This window comes from Symphalangus syndactylus, chromosome 21 (assembly GCF_028878055.3).
Source record: "Symphalangus syndactylus isolate Jambi chromosome 21, NHGRI_mSymSyn1-v2.1_pri, whole genome shotgun sequence".
Lineage (NCBI taxonomy): Eukaryota > Metazoa > Chordata > Mammalia > Primates > Hylobatidae > Symphalangus > Symphalangus syndactylus.
Window position 1 is genome coordinate 85,408,363 of NC_072443.2, and position 19,261 is coordinate 85,427,623.

General features: G+C 38.2%; 1 protein-coding gene and 1 long non-coding RNA gene across 14 annotated transcripts in view; one reads left to right on the top strand and one right to left on the bottom strand.

Annotated features, from left to right (window-relative positions):
- The window catches only part of CFAP20DC (CFAP20 domain containing), a 282,643-nt gene that overhangs the window by 16,987 nt on the left and 246,395 nt on the right, over positions 1-19,261 (top strand). The gene's annotated exons all lie outside the window — the stretch shown is intronic.
- The window catches only part of LOC129471280 (uncharacterized), a 178,752-nt gene continuing 175,951 nt past the window's right edge, over positions 16,461-19,261 (bottom strand). The window contains exon 3 of the long non-coding RNA XR_008653538.2: positions 16,461-18,344. This is a non-coding gene — a long non-coding RNA (uncharacterized lncRNA). The remainder of the gene's footprint in view (positions 18,345-19,261) is intronic.

The window sequence follows — 19,261 nt, forward strand, 5'->3', positions numbered from 1 at the left end:
TGTTAGGGTGTCAATTTTAGATCTTTCCCGCTTTCTGATGTGGGCATTTAGTGCTATAAATTTACTTCTAAACACTGCTTTAGCTGTGTTTCAGAGATTCTGATATGTTGTGTCTTTGTTCTCATTGGTTTCAAAGAACTTATTTATTTCTGCCTTGATTTCGTTATTTACCCAGTAGTCATTCAAGAGCAGGTTGTTCAGTTTCCATGTGGTTGTGGGGTTTTGAGTGAGTTTCTTAATCCTGAATTCTAATTTGATTGCACTGTGGTCTGAGAGACTGTGTTATGATTTCCATTCTTTTGCATTTACTGAGGAATGTTTTACTTCCTATTATGTGGTTGATATTAGAATAAGTGCAATGTGGTACTGAGAAGAATGTATATTCTGTTGATTTGAGTTGGCGAGTTCTATAGATGTCTATTAGGTCTGCTTGGTCCAGAGCTGAGTTCAAGTCCTAAATATCCTTGTTAATTTTCTTTTTTTTTTTTGAGATGGAGTCTCGCTCTCTCACCCAGGCTGGAGTGCAGTGGCGCGATCTCGGCTCGCTGCAAGCTCCGCCTCCCAGGTTCACACCATTCTCCTGCCTCAGCCTCTCCGAGTAGCTGGGACTACAGGCACCCGCCACCACGCCCGGCTAATTTTTTTGTACTTTTAGTAGAGACAGGGTTTCACCGTAGTCTCGATCTCCTGACCTCGTGATCCGCCCGCCTCGGCCTCCCAAAGTGCTGGGATTACAAGCGTGAGCCACCGCGCCTGGCCAATTTTCTGTCTCATTGATCTGTCTATATTGACAGTGGGGTGTTAAAGTCTCCCACTATTATTGTGTGGAGTCTAAGTCTCTTTGTTGGTCTCTAAGAACTTGCTTTATGAATCTGAGTACTCCTGTATTGGGTGCATATATATTTGGGGTAGTTAGCTCTTCTTGTTGCGTTTATCCCTTTGCCCTTATGTAATGCCCTTCTTTGTCTTTTTTGATCTTTGATGGTTTAAAGTCTGTTTTATCAGAGACTAGGATTGCAACCCCTGCTTTTGTTTTCTTTCCATTTACTTGGTAAATATTCCTTCATCCCTTTATTTTGAGCCTATGTGTGTCTTTGCATGGAAGGTGAATCTCCTGAATACAGCACACTGATGGTTCTTGACTCTATCCAGTTTGCCAGACTGTGTCTTAATTAGGGGCATTTGGCTTGTTTACATTTAAGGTTAATATTGTTATGTGTGAATTTGATCCTGTCATTATGATGCTAGCTGGTTATTTTGCCCCTTAGTTGATGCAATTTCTTCATAGTGTCAATGATCTTTATAATTTGGTATGTTTTTGCAGTGGCTGGTACCAGTTTATCCTTTTCATATTTAGTGCTTCCTTGAGGAGCTCTTGTAAGGCAGGCCTTGTGGTGACAAAATCTCTCAGCATTTGCTTGTCTGTAGAGGATTTTATTTCTCCTTTGCTTATGAAGCTTAGTTTGACTGGATATGAAATTCTGGGTTGAAAAGTCTTTAAGAATGTTGAATATTGGCCCCCATTCTCTTCTGGCTTGTAGAGTTTCTGCAGAGAGATCCATTGTTAGTCTGATGGGCTTCCCTTTGTGGGTAATCTAACCTTTCTCTCTGACTGCCCTTAACATTTTTTCCTTCATTTCAGCCTGGAGAATCTGACAATTATGTGTCTTGGGGTTGCTCTTCTCGAGGAATATCTTTGTGGTGTTCTCTGTATTTCCTGAATTTGAATGTTGGCCTGTTTTGCTAGGTTGGGGAAGTTCTCCTGGTTAATATCCTGAAGAATGTTTTCCAATTTGATTCCATTCTCCCCATCACTTTCAGGTATACCAATCAAACATAGGTTTGGTATTTTCACATAGTCTCATATTTTTGGAGGCTCTTTTCATTCATTTTCATTCTTTTTTCTCTAATCTTGTCTTCACACTTTATTTCCTTAAGTTGATATTCAATCTCTGATATCCTTTCTTTTGCTTGAATGATTTGGCTGTTGATAGTTGTGTACGCTTCACGAAATTCTTGTGCTGTGTTTTTCAGCTCCATCGGGTCATTTATGTTCTTCTCTAAACTGGTTATTCTAGTTATCAATTCCTCCAACCTTTTTTCAAGGTTCTTAGCTTCCTTGCATTGGGTTAGAAACATGCTCCTTTAGCTCAGAGGAGTTTGTTATTACCCACCTTCTCAAGCCTACTTCTGTCAATTCATCAAACCCATTCTCCATCCAGTTTTATTCCCTTGCTGGCAAGGAGTTGTGATTCTTTGGAGGAGAAGAGGCATTCTGGTTTTTGGAATTTTCAGCCCTTTGCGCTAGTTTTTCCTCATCTTTGTGGATTTATCTACCTTTGGTCTTTGATGTTGGTGAACTTCGGATGGGTTTTTGTGTGGACATCCTTTTTGTTGATGTTGATACTATTCCTTTCTGCTTGTTAGTTTTTCTTCTAACAGTCAGGCCCCTCTGCTGCAGGTCTGCTGGAGTTTGCTGGTGGTCCACTTCAGACCCTGTTTGCCTAGGTATCACCAGTGGAGGCTGCAGAACAGCAAAGATTGCTGCCTGTTCCTTTCTCTGGGAGCTTCATCCCAGAGGGGCACCTGCCAGATGCCAGCTAGAGCTCTCCTGTATGAGGTGTCTGTTGACCCCTGCTGGGAGGTGTCTCCTAGTCAGGAGGTATGGGGGTCAGGGACCCACTTGAGGAGGCAGTCTGTCCCTTAGCAGAGCTCAAGTGCTGTGCTGGGAGATCCACTGCTCTTATCAGAGCCAGCAGGCAGGAACGTTTAAGTCTGCTGAAGCTGTGCCCACAGCCGCCCCTTCCCCCAGGTGCTCCATCCCAGGAAGATGGGAGTTTTATCTATAAGTGCCTGACTGGGGCTGCTGCCTTTCTTTTGGAGATGCCCTGCCCGGAGAGGAGGAATCTAGAGAGGCAGTCCGGCTGCAGAAGCTTTGCCTAGCTGCAGTGGTCTCTGCCTAATTCAAATTTCCAGGTGGCTTTGTTTTCACTGTGAGGGGAAACTGCCTACTCAAGCCTCAGTAATGGTGGATGCCCCTCCCCGCACCAAGCTCGAGTGTTCCAGATTGACTTTAGACTGCCGTGCTGGCAGCAAGAATTTCGAGCCAGTGGATCTTAGCTTGCTGGACTCTGTGAGGGTGGGATCCGCTGAGCTAGACCACTTGGCTTCCTAGCTTCAGCCCCCTTTCCCGGGGAGTGAATGGTTCTGTCTCACTGGTGTTCCAGGTGCCACTGGGGTATGAAAAAAAACTCCTGCAGCTATCTCGGTGTTTGCCCAAACGGCTGCCCAGCTTTGTGCCTGAAACCTAGGGCCCTGGTAGTGTAGGCACCCAAGGAAATCTCCTGGTCTGCAGGTTGTGAAGACCGTGGGAAAAGTGTAGTATCTGGGCTGGAATGCATTGTTCCCCATGGCTCAGTCCCTCACCGCTTCCCTTGGCTAGGGGAAGGAGTTCCCCTAACCCTTGTGCTTTCCGGGTGAGGTAACACCCTACCCTGCTTTGGCTCGCCCTCCTTGGGCTACACCCATTGTACAACCAGTCTCAATGAGATGAGCCGGGTACCTCAGTTGCAAATGCAGAAATTACCTGCCTTCTCGGTTGATCTCGCTGGGAGCTGCAGACCAGAGCTGTTCCTATTCAGCCATATTGCCAGCCACCTCGTAAAAGATGATTTTATACTACTTTTACTAAGTAAGTTTGGTACAAACTAAGAAGAAGAGCTTTCTTAATAAAATGAGAGTAACATAAATTTGAGGTTATTCATTTCTTTTAGTTTATATGAATTTAGATATTAATGATTTGTTTATATGTTGTTAACATGAATTTTAGCTATCAATATACAATCTCGTCTTCTTGGGTGATAAAAGATAGAACAATTTATACCTTTGTTTTATTCAATCTTAAATCTAAGTAAACTTTTTACTAAAATCTTCTTTCATCATCTGCCATGGTCACTAGGTTTCTTTAAAATAGCTCTTAGAGTAACAGGACTAAAGCATTGTTTGATGCACTCACATATCACTTTCTGGTTCTACAGAAAAAGCACTTTCAAGACTCCAAAGGCATGCTAAAGGTAGAGGGGATCACACAAAACTTTATTTTCAGTGTAGGGAAAAGTGGTTCCTGCCAAATGGAAGAAGGTAAATTATATTTTATTTTTAAGCTCCTTAACAACCCATAGAATCCCATATAGGCCCAGTTATTCTTCTTATCTCCCTATCAGAAGCAGTGGTGAGGGTGCTGGTAGGTGGCCTTTTGATCAAAATTGTACAAGACACTTGGCTGAACCTTAGAACAGAATCTTTTGCCAATGAGCCCTCTTTTTCTATGCAAAATTAAGCTTCATTTGTGCCCCCAAACACTAGAGCTTATTACTTTAGCCAGAGCAATAGACTGTCTTAACTAATTTAAAAAAACTTAAAGCTGGCCGGGCATGGTGGCTCAAGCCTGTAATCCCAGCACTTTGGGAGGCCAAGGCAGATGGATCACGAGGTCAGGAGATCGAGACCATCCTGGCTAACACAGTGAAACCCCGTCTCTACTAAAAATACAAAAATTAGCCAGGTGTGGTGGCAGGTGCCTGTAGTGCCAGCTACTTGGGAGGCTGAGGCAGGAGAATGGCGTGAACCCAGGAGGCGGAGCTTGCAGTGAGCCAAGATCGCTCCACTGCACTCCAGCCTGGGCGACAGAGTGAGACTCCATCTCAAAAAAATAAATAAATAAATAAATAAATAAATAAATAAATAAATAACTTAAAGCTTTAATTATTGAGAAATCAATGTATCTTAGGTTTAACTTAGTCCTAGCCAGAGAGCAGTTGATATCTAAGTAAACCTGACGACTTCTTTGTTACCCTATTACTGATGCTCTTGACCTATTTAAGGATAGGAAAACATTTCGAGGGGTATTGGGGATAATGACTATATTTTAAATTCAGTTGACTATAGAAGTGGATTACCTTGTTATCATATCTACATGGACAAACATTTGGATTTTCCAAATAGTTTCAGTTTTATAGTTTTAACAAAATAAATATCTTATGGATTAAAGACCAAAATTATTAAATAACATGGGGAAGACATTCTCCTGACCTCGGGAATTTATCAGATTGTGAGACAATATGCTAACTCTCTATTTGAATTTGTTGCTGATAGACAATCAAAATATAGTGCTGTTTTAGGAAGTAATGACAGAGATCATGTTTTTACAAGAAGGAAAGTGGAATAACAAGTATGGATTGTCTTTCTGTGCATTGCTGCACTGCTTTTTTCCCCCTTAAATGAAAGGGCTTTCTTTCAGCACCCTCAGTGTTTTACTATGTTTCTGGCAGCATAGCTCTAGGCTATTTTAAATAATACATTTCTCTAACAAGCTTGGAAAGTCACATAACAGAAAGGTATCTGGCTTCTAAAATTTTTCATTGTCAGAATGGTAGAGGCATTTTGTTTCACAAAGATACGTTTATACATCAAGAAGTTTTCGTAAGTGAAGTCTTGCCAGCTGGTTTACAGATTTAGTCATCATTTCCTCAGCATCTTTCTGTGTCTCCCATGCCCACTGGATGATTATGCATATGGGGTAGTTGGGGCTTGATAACCAGCAACAGCTCTGCTTGAGGAATTACTCATTCATTCAGTCGATAGGTGATTGAATTCCTCTTATTGTCAGGCATTGTGTTAGGCATGGGGGATTTGATATACCTCGAATTTGTATACTTCTCCCCACGCTTGCTACTACCCTGCTAGTCCTAAACCACCATCACATTTGCCTGCCCTACTCTTAGAGCTTCCCAGTGGACTTCCAGCTTCTTCTCTTGTCCTCTTTCATTCTAGTCTCCAGACTGCAGTAGACTGGTCTTTCTAAAAACCAACTGAAGTTCCCATCGAACTGAGGATAAACTCCCAATTCACAATACTCTTGGGTGTTCTGGTCTCACCTCTCCCTTCTCGTCTCATAGCACTCACTCTGCTGGGAGCTCACAATTTGGCTGCCAGCCTGCTTCTTTACTTCCTCACGCACCAGGTGAAGTCTCCTCTTAGGGTCCTGTGCACAGTGGTTTCTGTCCCCATCTCTTTGCCTGGCTAACTCCTCTTCAGCCTCCTCATCTCAGCTTAAGTGTCCCTTTTTCAGAAAGCCCTTTTATGATTTTCCCCCAACTAAATGAGGTTCATCTCTTCTGCTTTTTCTAGTACCCCTTTCTTTTCCTTCATTACAACTGTAACAGTTTATAATTATTATATGTTTGTTTAATTATCTGTCTTTTTGGGTGGACTTCAAGTTTCATGAAGACGTGGAGCCTATTCTATTCAGCTTGATATCCCAGCGCCCAGCACAAGGCATGACACATAATAGCCTCTGAAATACGGACGTACGGGCAGAAGGATGGGTGGACTAATGAATGAAGGGAGAAGCAGCACCCAGTCTCTGTCCTCAGAGGTTACTCTGTGAGTGAAAGATCCATTTAAAAGGAAATTTAAATACATCTTGATGAATGTTATGATAACATAACAGCAAGATCTGTGGGGAACATATGAAGTATTAGGGGGAAGTAAGATTATAGGCTGGGGACTTGACAGATCTGTAGGCAAATTCTGCTTTACCTCTGTGGGACTTTGGTCAAATTACTTAACCTGCCTCACCCTATGGGGTGAGAGTAATAATACTTACCTCACAGGTCTGTCATAAGCATTAAATGAGAAAACTAATGTAAAGTAATAATAATGGCTAACATTAAGCACTTATGACATATCAGCATTGTTCTAAGCACTTTGTTTTAGCTCAATTAATCCTCAGAATTAGCCTGGATGGTAGGCATAATTATTACCTCTGTTTTATTATTTGAGGGAACCGAAACCCAGAAAGAATAAGGAACTTGCCAGCTACTAACTCTTAGAGCCAAGATTAAAACATGTAGCCTAAATCTAGAATCTACCCTCTGTACCCCCTTGCCACACTACCTTACTTGTAAATATTGTTATTTTTCTATTTGACCATACTATATGCATAAGTAGTAGATATGTAGTAAATATTTTATTTGAATTTTAATAAAAGTTGAAAGAGCTAAGCCTTTTATATCTTCTCAAGGGGCTTTTCATGAGACAGTTTTGTCTGTAGAGTTTCAGGAAGGAAAGGTCTTTTTTTCATGCTGAGATATTTCTATCTTTACCTTTATAAGAGCTAAATGCCTGCAAATTAAAGGAAGGACTTTACTCAAATCTTTGTTTTGTTTTAGCATTTTGCATCCCAAATGTGATGAATTCATTTTAGACTTTTTTAAATGAAAACCAAGAAACAACTTTACCTCTTCTTTATTGATTCCTCTTTTTTCTTTAAGATCAAAAATTGTATTATTCAGGATCATACGCCTGTGGATAAGGTTGTTTCAGAACTTCATGACCTGACCAGCAATTATCTAAGCACATTACATTTTGCATGTGGAGCAAAGGGGGTGTTTACTGTACGAACACATAGAATGGTGAGCAGTGAAGTAACAGAATTCTCTCATTTTCAGGGTCGAGGTGTCAACCCACAAAAGACTTCCTTGCTTTTTACAAAAATCATCTTGACTTGCTTATTTCATAATATGAGTTGCAGTTTTCCAAAATATTTTAGTGTAACTGTGTCTTAACGGTTTCACTCGAAGGTAAAACAACAGGTTTCAAAATTTATTTTATTTTTGGTACCTTCCAAACTGCATCATCAAGGCATTGGGAGGCCTGTGGCTTCCCTGTGTGGTTTGCTAGGTGTTTCAGAGACCGGGGGCAGACATCTAGTGCACAGGAGGAGCACTATGAACCTGAGCTCTTAGAAAAGAACCAACTGCATCTTGAAATAGAAATTCATTTTCCTCTATTTGATGCTGCCAATCACACTAAATAAATGATTTTGGGATATTACATTTTTGACAGGAATTGTATTCATTTTCTGAATATTGTTGAGCTGCATTAATTCCTTTTTCTATCCTGATTTTGTCATCATCTCAATGAATTTTGATAGACATTTTGTACTGTTGTGCCTCTAGTGAACTGACGTTATTTTTCTCATTTTCACGCAGCTCAGCAAGTGCTTTTTCAATAAATGGGTTGAAAACACTGAGACCCTCTGGTGTGCATCATGTATTGTTTGGAGAGTTTAGGGTTCTTAGCCCTTGGGTCGTGGAGAATGTTATTGCTATGTACAGGCTTTCACATGTTGAGCCCTTAGCTGTTTGAAGTACTACTTGCATTTGGAATCTGATAAAGGTTGAAAGCAAAAGTTAAATTCTTTAAAAAAGAAAAAAAACCCTAAAAGTGTACCTCATCCTTACAAATTTTAGCTGATCTTTTGTGATCCTTGCGTAGCAGTATTCTGAATTTGAAATTGTATCTGAATGGAGTTTGATGATTTTAACCTGGAATTCAATACAAAATTTATGATGCTCATTCCAGAGTTTTTGTCTTTTCCTTTTGCTCTGCTTCCTAGTTGTGTGGCTGTGAACTCAACACTTTAATTTGGTGTTTCCATTTCCTCACAGTAAATGGTAATGCAAACTCTTTTATTTTAATGGCTGGAGTTAATTGAAGACATTGGTCTTTTTCTAAGAATTTTAGGGAGTTTAGGTCCATGTAGACCTCAAAGCTTCCTTTTTCATTTCTATAATATGGAAAATTGGACATGCTTCCAAACAAAGCTTTAGCCTCAAGCCAATTTAATGGAAGTTACTCTTATGTTAGTTTTTCCGTACTGTTACTAGTGAGAGAGACAAAGAGGTCAGAAAATAAATCTAATAGAAGTTTCAGAGTCTTCTACCCTATTGAATTTTGCTCCTACCTTTCCTTCTTCAATGACGTTAGAGACAGTAGGCTCCTTTAAACTTTAAGTAAAGTGAATATGGCCTCACAGCTGCAGACCTGATTTTTTCATATGTCATCGGTCTTCCTCAGCCTCTTTAAAGCCACTGGAGTTGAGAGAATACCTAAATTTGATATCTTTAGGTCACGATGACATTAGTGAGAGCTTTTGAGATTGTATCCACGTAACTACGCATAACTCTTCCTGTGGAAAATTTGCTTTCTTATCTTTTTGGTCATTCAGTGCCTTCCTTTAAAGAAAATAGTGGTTGCTTTGTAGCTTTTTAAGTTATTTGTAAAAGAGATGTTAACCAAATGCAAAGAATTATGTTACCCAGTGAAATCTTTTATGTCACCAAGGGAATACATCTCTAAACTATGTGTTGAGAACTAGACAACAATGGCCAGTAGTAGCTCTTTTTTAAACTAGAAGTATTGTACACTAAAGTGGTAATAACATTTTATTAATATTTTGAATGCATCTCATGGCTAATTTCAATTTCTTTTTTTTCTTTTTAAAAAATCAGTATTTAAATCTCATTATTTTAATTATGTCAAATTAAATGTACTTGCATAATCAGTATATTTTGTTACACGCATTAGTGAAGAGAGCACTTTAAGATACTTTGCATACTGACTTTCTTAATATATTAAATTTGCATGCCTTAAAATAGGTTTTATGTGGAAGTTTCTGATAACATATGTGGTAGGTATATAAATCAGATGCATATCCTTTATCTATTAAACATACGTTTATGAGAAGTTTTTTTTCCTGTTTCTTAGTTTGGTTCATTTTACTTTTCTAAATTATTTTTACAGTATTCTTTAAACAAACTAGATGCATGTTCAAAGCTAAAAGAAAAGAAAAAATGCACATATACAAATATTTGGAAGTGTTTTTACTATGTAAAACAAAATAATAAAAGGCCATACATTTGTTAAACCACTGTGCAGTTAAATGATTGCCATATCAATTATCAGGGCACAAGTCAGGGTCCTGTGATGGGTCAGATTATAGACTTGGGAGTCACTGGCTCTACCACTTATTAGCATGGTGACCTGGGACAAGTTTCTGAACACCTTGTATGTCAAAGCCTCGTCTGTACAATGGGGCTGATATTATATGTGTTTTTTGGGTAGTTAAGAGGGTTAAATTCAATATTGCCAAATTCTAATTGCACAGTATATTTTAATTTATAATTTTTATATTCTTTAAATGCAGATAAGAGTACATTGCTATTTAATTTTTAAATTGTTCTGAAACATTTCGAGACAAATTGGGCATGTCTGCTTTCCTTGTGAAATTTTCATGCTACTTGTCCCTAAAGACAGATGGAAACGCAGCTTTTCCTTGGGAGCCTGCTTGACTATTGACTTATGCAAGTTCTCTATCTGGAAAGAAATGACTGACATAAACATGAAGAAAAAAGCGATTGCTGTTGTTTTGGTATGGATGCTAGTTATTTATTTAAAAGACAACTGCAAGAAGTCCTGGCATCAGAGTTCTGGTATGAAGGGAGTTACAGGTGACCAGACCAAAGTAGAACCATAGATAGAAAGGTTCAACTGTGAAGAAGCAGGACCTGGGAAAAACAGATATAATAGACTTCCAATGAATTAAGGCGTAATAAACAGGGCTTTCCCATTTTCCACTGCCCGTTTGCCTTCACTAACAGTGATAATTGAAGACAATTCACAGCAAATCACAGATCCTCCAAATGCACTCCCTTTTTTGATATGGCAGTGCCAGGTAGATATGTTTCTTTGATCCCATGATATGTAGCTCACTTTTTTTTTTCCTTTGGTCAAGAGAAATGTCTCCTCTGGTTTGGTTCTTCTTCCCTTTCACTGTATTTCATTTGTATTCTGGTAGTTAATTAAATTTATTGTTAACAATTCAAGTATATCATGGAATCTTATAAAGTCATTTGGCTTTGATAAGTTGGCTAGTTATAAATACAGGAAGAATTCCCCTTTGGGAAGGGCTGGTGTCTCTAGGGTTCCTGATTTCTGTGTTTTTTTTTTTCTCATAAATTGTGAAGTTTCTGATTTGGATGTAAAAATATCTCAGACTCTTTGGATTCATAGAAATGACTGATAGAATGGCATACATGTAGTAAATTACAAATATATCTTACAATAGCACTTACACATGTCTGTTATGGCATTTATTACATAATGGTCTTATTATTTAGACATCTCAACAACCAACTCTCCACTTCCAAATAGACCATGAGATCTTGAGGGGCCAGAGCAATTAGATCCCAATGAGCCTGCTGTTGAACTTTCCATTTCTAAGCCCCATTTGTAAAAGACATTGCCCAGATATTACAATAGACATCAGTAGATTTCATTGGACTTTAGATTGGTTACAGTATAGTACCTGCCATGGTAGTACATGATCAGTAAATGGTAATTTCCTTCTTTCAGTAGTTTTCTAATTCTTTGCATTATTAGACACCCTTTAATTTGGCTTCAGTTTGTTCTGTGGTATACTCCTTCTTTCAGTAGTTTTCTAATTCTTTGCATTATTAGACACCCTTTAATTTGGCTTCAGTTTGTTCTGTGGTATACTTCTTTTGGGAGACAGAATGAAGATATGGGTGGCCTAAAATTGGCAAGGTAGTAATACACTTAGAATTTCCATTCATAGAAAAGGAGTTTTGGAGCTAGCTGGAGTTAGATATTTAAAAATCATCCAATCCATTGGTTTTTAGACACTTCTAAATCCCCTCTGTTACTTCAAACAAAAGAATTCATCCTCCCTTTTTTCAGTCTTATGTGCATTTTGGGATGAAAATGTTTGTATGTTTTATGTAAATAGAGGATGCCATTGCTCCCTCATAAGGTTGAAATCCACTGATATGGTTCAACCTTCTTTTTAAAATTGGGTAATAATACATAGTCGAATAAAGCTGATGTTACAGTTTTCAACCACATTTAAATTCTGTGTTTCGAGGTACTCTAACATTTGTTTTTACTTTTTAAATGATCAGTATTTGAATTTTAAGTTTTAGATTTTGGTCTTAGCCTGGGTCTGTAGGAAAAAAATCAGGATTTCCTGCAGCCCAAGCTTCTTTATCCAGTTGCCCCACAAAGTTGGTGGTCACTGGCACCCGAGGCTTCTGGATCTGATCTCAGGCACTTCTCTCTCCATAATTCATTCCACTCCTCCTCTTTGCCATAGCCACCTTGGTTGCTGAGCACCTTACAAGCTCTCAGCCTTTGGCTCAAGTTTTTCATCCAACCTAATCCTATCTCTCCACTTTTTGAACCCTAATCGTTCTTTAAGGTCAAACTCAAATGCGTTATCTTTCATAAATACTTCCCATATCCTCCAGTTGTAGTAACGTCTCTGCTTCCTTGGTGTTCTCATAATTGTGTACGTGATTACTTTGAGGGCAGGGACTACATCTTGTCATCAGTGTAATCCCTGCAGCACTTAGAAGAATTCTCTGTGCATGATTGGTCCTCAGTAGTGCTTGTTATACTGTGTTGTACTGAAATGTGTTGATACACTGTCGGTGTTGTTCTTTGATTAGAAAAAGACAGGAAAACAAACAAACAAACAACAACAACAAAAAAAGAGAGTAGAAAGCAGGTGAACAGGACTAAGAAAGTGTTCTGCTTTCCTTTTCTCAACTGTTAGTTCCTGGAAGACTAATGACTGGGCCTTAACTTAACCTTTTAATTTACTCTGCCATGTATGAAGTGCATTTCTCTCCACCACACCTCTACTGGCAGGATGGTAACTATATTAAAGAATGCGTAAAGGCAGGAGAATTTAGGTAATGAATGAATCTTCTTGAAATGGTCATGTGGGTAGAAATATATTCAAGTAAATGTTTTCAAGGCCATACTAAAGCTGTGGAACACCACAGTTGACTCTTAGATAAAAACTTTGAGTTTGAGTATAAGCCTATAATAGAACTCCCCAAGGACAACTTTAATAAAACCAAGTCATCTGCCCTTGTTTATTAGAACACATTAGTGATCTTCGTTTTATGTCATTTCTTATTAAAAAGATATTATAATAAACTATTTCAAACAATGACAGTAATGTGAAATTCTCAGTATAGTAGGTGGTTGGTTGCATTTATTAGCAGTAGGTAGGATCAACCTTTCTGTTTCATGTACATAGACATTACCATTCTCATTTTTCTAAGGTTAAATGCCATTGATCTATAACTTGGAAAGTAAACTATCTCTTAGCATTATTTAAAACCATATATGATTATTGATATGCTACAAACAATGATTTGAAATAAATGTACAAATTCACTGTATTTAGAAACTAATGTGTTAGCATAAACTTTTAAAAAGCTTTAGCAGCTCAATTCTCTATTATAGAGCATCTACAAATCTTATCCAATTCCCTGTTTTTTTTTAGGAAAAATCCTGAAGCCCAGAAAAGGGGTGTGACATCTCTCAGGACGCAGTTTCTTAGTGGCAAAACTGGGACTAAAGCTCTGGACTTCTGACTCTCTAGCCTCTATTCTTTATATCTTTGCTGCCTTTTAGTGCTTGAGTTGCAAAAAGGTGAACACGTATTATGACTTCATAATCATGGTTTCTGACACTTTTAGAAAATGAATTTATTTCTGCAAATACTTTGGACTCTCAAATGCAGAAGATCAATTCTGTTATGATACCTCAGGTTTCTACTTCTCTCTCATTCCTCCCCTTCAAAAATCAACAGAAATAAGTCAGATTCTTTGCTTGGGTCAGGATTAGCAAGGCAAAAAACAAAGCAACTTATTTTAATGATCATTTGATTGTTAAGGTCAGAAATCTGTTTACATTATTTCAAGTAAAAAGATATGTACTCGAAGAACATGGAGAGATCTTAAGGAACCCAACTGCAAAAATTGGTCCAGCCCTCCTGGGAGGTGAGAGTTGTCAACAGGTCTCTCTCTCTCTCTGTCTCTTCCCTGCAGCTAATCTCATCTCTCATTTTGTTTGTAAGTCTGCTGCTCAGTTCTTCTGTTTCGTTCTGCATACCAGCTTTTTCTGATTGCTTGCCATTGTGCATATGGACAATAATGGCTGCCAGTACATCACTCTGTCTCATCATTGTGTGACCAGGTTCAATCTGTGTATCTGCTGGTTCAGAGATTTGAAATAATAATCAGGATTGGTCCTTGGCCAATCATTGGCTTTAAGCTAAGTGCTCTAAAGCTGGTTTCAATTTTAGAGGTTGTAAGCTGGAGGAGATTCCCTAAGAAGGCAGTGTAGGCAGGGTGGGCAGATGGACTGATACACCCACTCCACTGCTCTTTAATTGTAGACAATCACCTTAGAACTTATTTTTCTCTCAGTCACCTGCCAGTGACTTCTACAGATATTCCTGAGCCCCTCTAGTGGCATTCATGGGGAAATGGTTACTGAAATTTTTCATTATAGTCAGATCTATTATATTTTGATGCCACTCTTGTCCTAGGTCATGTACTTTATTTACCTGGAATCCTAAGGTTATCTTAATGATACCATCTAAATTGTCTTAATTTAGATGCACTGTGCAGTCATTTAAGCACTAAGCTACAGTTCTTTAGTGTTTCTCTAGCTAAATAATAACACTGATTAGAATGGTTGGGTTTATTGAACATCTATAATACATTAGGCCAAGGAACCTGGACTGTTTGCATCTTCCATCTAGAGCCTTAGAGTCCTCTACTGGATCCTCAATATCTGGTCAGCAAGCAAAAGAAGAGACAGCCTGGAGGAACACATGGGAAGATGTTTGGGGTCACAAATATAAAGCTGTATTTGCCAGGTTTGCTAAGATGGTTTACAAAATTTCATACATAGCTGTCTCACATTACCTGAGAGCTACAGGTAGGATGCAGCTCTGCTTTATCTATATGGTGACTATGTATCTGGTCTGTGTCTTCTCATTCCAGAACCCAGATAGAACAAACAGCCCCTATTTGGGACATACTGTCCATAAGGTGAGAGCAGAAGAGCAAGAGTCTCACCAGAACCACACAATTGAGTTTAAAGCTTCTCCTCATGTATGTGTGGCTCATGTTACTTCTACTTACATTCATTGGCCAGCCCAGTTAACATGACCAAGCCTAGAATCAACAGGGCAGGGATGTATTCAATCTCCTATGTAAAAGGGAGATAGCAAATAATTGTGAACAGTGATAACCTACTGTAAACACAGACATACACACACACATTATTTCATGCAATTATCACAGCACTCTTAAAAGTGGATATTACCACTATTACACAATTTATTAATTTAACAAATATATATGAGCACCTATTGTGTTCTAGATCTGTGGCTTTTGAGTAAAAAAGAGTCAAGTGAGGACCCTCCTATCCTTGTCTCTTATGCATTGGTAATACAGGTTTATTTTATTTAAAATGTTATAACTATAAGATATACTCATACTTTACTGTAAAACAAACAGAATTCTCAACTCTTTGGGATCAGGATCCCTCCGCACTCTTAATAAATATGGAGAGCCCCAAAGAGCTTTTCTTTATGTGGGTTGTAGCTCAATATTTACCATGTTGGAAATTAACACTGAGTGATTTAAAACATATTTATTATTTAGAAATAATAATAAATCCATGTGATGTTAGCATAAATACCTATAAAAAACATATACATAAAATATCTATATTTTCCAAAATTATACTTACAAAAATAATTTAGAGAAGAGTGGCATTATTTTACATTTTTGCAAATCTTTTTAATCTCTAGCTAAATATTATAGAAGACAGGTAGATTTTCCTGTCTGCCTCTAATTCAATCTGTTGTGATATAATACATCATGTTACCTTTTGAAAAACTCCACTATATGCTGTGAGAGAGTGAGAGTAAAAAACAAATAACATGTTAGTATTGTTATGAAAATGGTTTAGACTTCACTGAGTTCCTGAAGGGATCTTGCAGACCCTTAGCTATCCCCAGACTACTCTTTGAGAATCAAGAATCCCTTAACCACATTTTGAAAACTGCTCTCTTAAAGTATACACTAAAAACAAATACATGACATCCTCAGTACATTTTGAAAGTGTCACCATTCTGCTAATCTGTTTTATAAGTTAGGTAGTTTTATCAGTCAGGTGGGCTAACTGCTCTAACAGATAATCCCCAAATCCCAGTGGCTTACTTAACACAGTAAAGCTTCATTTCTTGTTCATATTACAATTCATTGCAGGCCAACGATAGGAGCTCTGTCCTGCAGGGTCATTTAGGGGGACCTAGGCTGCTTTCATCTTCTAATCTAGGGCTGCATAGTCTTCTGCTGGATCTTCCATATCCCTCAACAAACAAGGGAAGAGACAGCCTGGAGAATCACTTGGGAGGATGTTTGGGATCATGTTCCCCTGGCCAGAACTCGTGCGTCACCTGTAACAGCACTGCGGGCTAGGAAATGTAGTCTGGTTGTATGCTCAGGAGAAAAGGAAACAACCAGGCTTAGCCAAGACACACCTGCCTCCACCAGAATAACCAATTTATTCTGATTATTCTTGTTCTATACATAAATAAGTTAAAACTTGATTATTTGTTTTCAGCTTTTTTGCTCTTACAAAGCTTAAGTGGCATACAGTGTAAAATAACACTTATGGTTTGAGACAAGTTATAGGGTCATGGAATCTAAAGTTAATTTTTTAAAAAACTTTTTATTTTGAAATAATTTCAAACTTAAAGAAAAGTTACAAAAATAGTACAAAGAACTACCATATACCTTTCACCCATATTCACTAATTATTAACATTTTGCCATATTTGCCTTTACAGTTTTTCTGTATGTGTGTGATTGTGTGTGTGTGTGTATACACATTTTTTTCTCACGCTATTTGAGAGTATGTTGCACACTTCACACTCCTTTATTAAACACTTCAGTATATATTTACTAAAGACAAAGACATTCAGTACATGACCACAGTACAATTTTCAAAACCATTTAACATTGATGCAGTACTACTATCTATGGTATAGACATACTGTCCTTCATAGCAATTATGTTTTTGATCCAGAATTACACAGTACCTTTAGTTTTCACTTGTCTCCATTAATTTGTAATGGTTCCTCAGGCTTTCTGTGTCTTTCACATCAGTGACACTGCTGAAAAGTACAGGTCAGTTATTTTGTAGAATGCCCCTTAATTGAGTTTATCTGATGTTTTCTTAGGATTAGATTCATGTTATGCATCTTTGGTGAAATGTACTATAAAGTGATGTTGTGTCCTTCTCAGTGCAGTTTATCAGGAGGCTTACGATGTTTACAGCTGATGTTAAGTTCAATCACTTGGTTAAGGTGGTCTCTACCAGGTTTTCTCATAGTAAAGTTACTATGTTTTTACTTTAATATTAGTTGAGTCATTTGTAGGGATATAATTTGAGACTATATAAATATCTTCTTCCTCATTAAGCTCTCATTCACCAGTTTAGCATGATGATTCTTGCCTGAACTAATTATTACTGTAATGGTTACAAAATAAAGTGGAATTTTTAAGTTATTTTCTAGTAACACATGGAAGAACCAAGTGTGGTAGACATTTATTAGTTGTCTACCTAGCATACTTTGCCACATGTTTCTCTTCCAAAAATTATCTGATCTTTGTTTGGGTATCTCCCCTGGCCAGTGCAGCCTATATGTGTCTAGTAAAATGGATCACAGTCTAGCCCCTGGAGTGGGCTTTGATTGATAGGTCAATTAGTGCATTTCATTTATTTAGCCACATTATTCTTTTAGGAATGGGAATCTGACCTATGCTGGGCCAATTGAGTGACTTTTATGACTCTTGTTTGGGATGCTAGACTGGGCTGCACTCTGTTTGTAGCTGGCACCCATCCTGTGACCATGAGGACAGAACTGACACTAGATGGCAGAAAGGGAGACACAAAGAAATTGGGTCATTGATGACAGCTTTGAGCTGCCGAATCAATCAGTCCTGAAGCCTGCCATACCTCTGTGGTTTCCAATAATGTGAGCATTCCATTTAGGTGAACTAGCTCAAGTTGGATTTTCTATTAACTTTTCACATAAGAGTCCTAACTGATACTCTCACAAGTAAATAGTAATAGCTGTTTAACCTGGAATTTAAAAAATTGTAAGGAGGATGTATGAGACTTTTCTGGTATCCAACAACCACCAAAAAATGGATGTAGGGTTTTTTGTTTTGTTTGTTTCTCCTCAGCTCGGTGATGGAACCATGTCATAGGTCACTAAAGATTACAATATCAGAATCAGCAGTGTATATTCCATTTGCCAAAAGGCACTTGAGTTAATTTTTAGCAGTAAAGTTGTGAAAGTTGTGGGGTGGGCCTAGTGTCATTTGGACTCATTTCTGTTCACTACATCAACTGGAGTGCATTAAAGCACAGCGGGAGCTTCATGCGCAAGTTTGTTGGGATGTCACAGGAAGCTCAAGGGGCAGTGATGCAGCTGGGCATGGAAGCCAGTACTAGAAACCCTTAAGCACTCTCCATCTTTCTTCTCAGCTTTTTCTGTGTTTTGCTTCATTTCCAGCCCACCAGGCAATTTCAAAATTCCTAGAGGGAGAATATGATTGTGTTAGTTTGGGTCAGGCATTTACCCCTATTCAGTTCAGTTGTGCTCATTAGTGTAAACATGGTTTTAGAAGACATAGCCCTGTGGGTAAAGAGAAGATTTCAGAGGGTGAGTCAGGAAGAGACTCCAGATTTGGCTACTAGAGAAACATTTGTGGATGCCACAGCAGCTGAGGGCATAATTGTAAATAGGAAACGTTGGTTTGTGATGCCTTTCTTCTTCCCTTTCAGGACCCCTCTCTTCATCATTAGCCTGTGTTTCTCTCCTTTGAATTCTTGCTAACATGCTAACTAATAAGATCTTAAGAACTGGATTATAAACACTTCCAGGATGTTTTCTGTTGTTGTCTTATTAAGGCAGTAGTTCTTAAAGTGTAGTTCCTGCATGAGTGGCATTGGCAACCTTGGAACTTGTTAGAACTGCAAATTCTCAGGCCCCACCCCAGACCTATTGAGAGAGAAACTCTGGAGATGACCCAGCAATCTGTGGGTTAAAAAACTGTTTTTAAACATTTTTAGTTAACAAGTAACAATTGTACATACCTATGGGATACAGATTCCATATACATGTATTTCAATGTGTATATACAGTGTGTAATGATTAATTAACATTCATCACCTCATTTATTATTTCTTTGTATAATAAACATTCACAGTCCTGTCTTCTAGCTTTTTAAAAATATACAATAAATTGCAGTTAATTGTCTTCACCCTACGGTGCCACAAAACACCAAAACTCATTTCTCCTATCTAGCTGTAGTTTTGTATCTGTTAACCAACTGCTCCCCATACCCTTCCCATCCTCTCATACCCAAAATTCTACTCTCTGTTTCCATGAGCTCAGATTTTTTGTTGGTCCTCACATATGAGTGACAACATGTTTCTGTTGTCACTTAGTC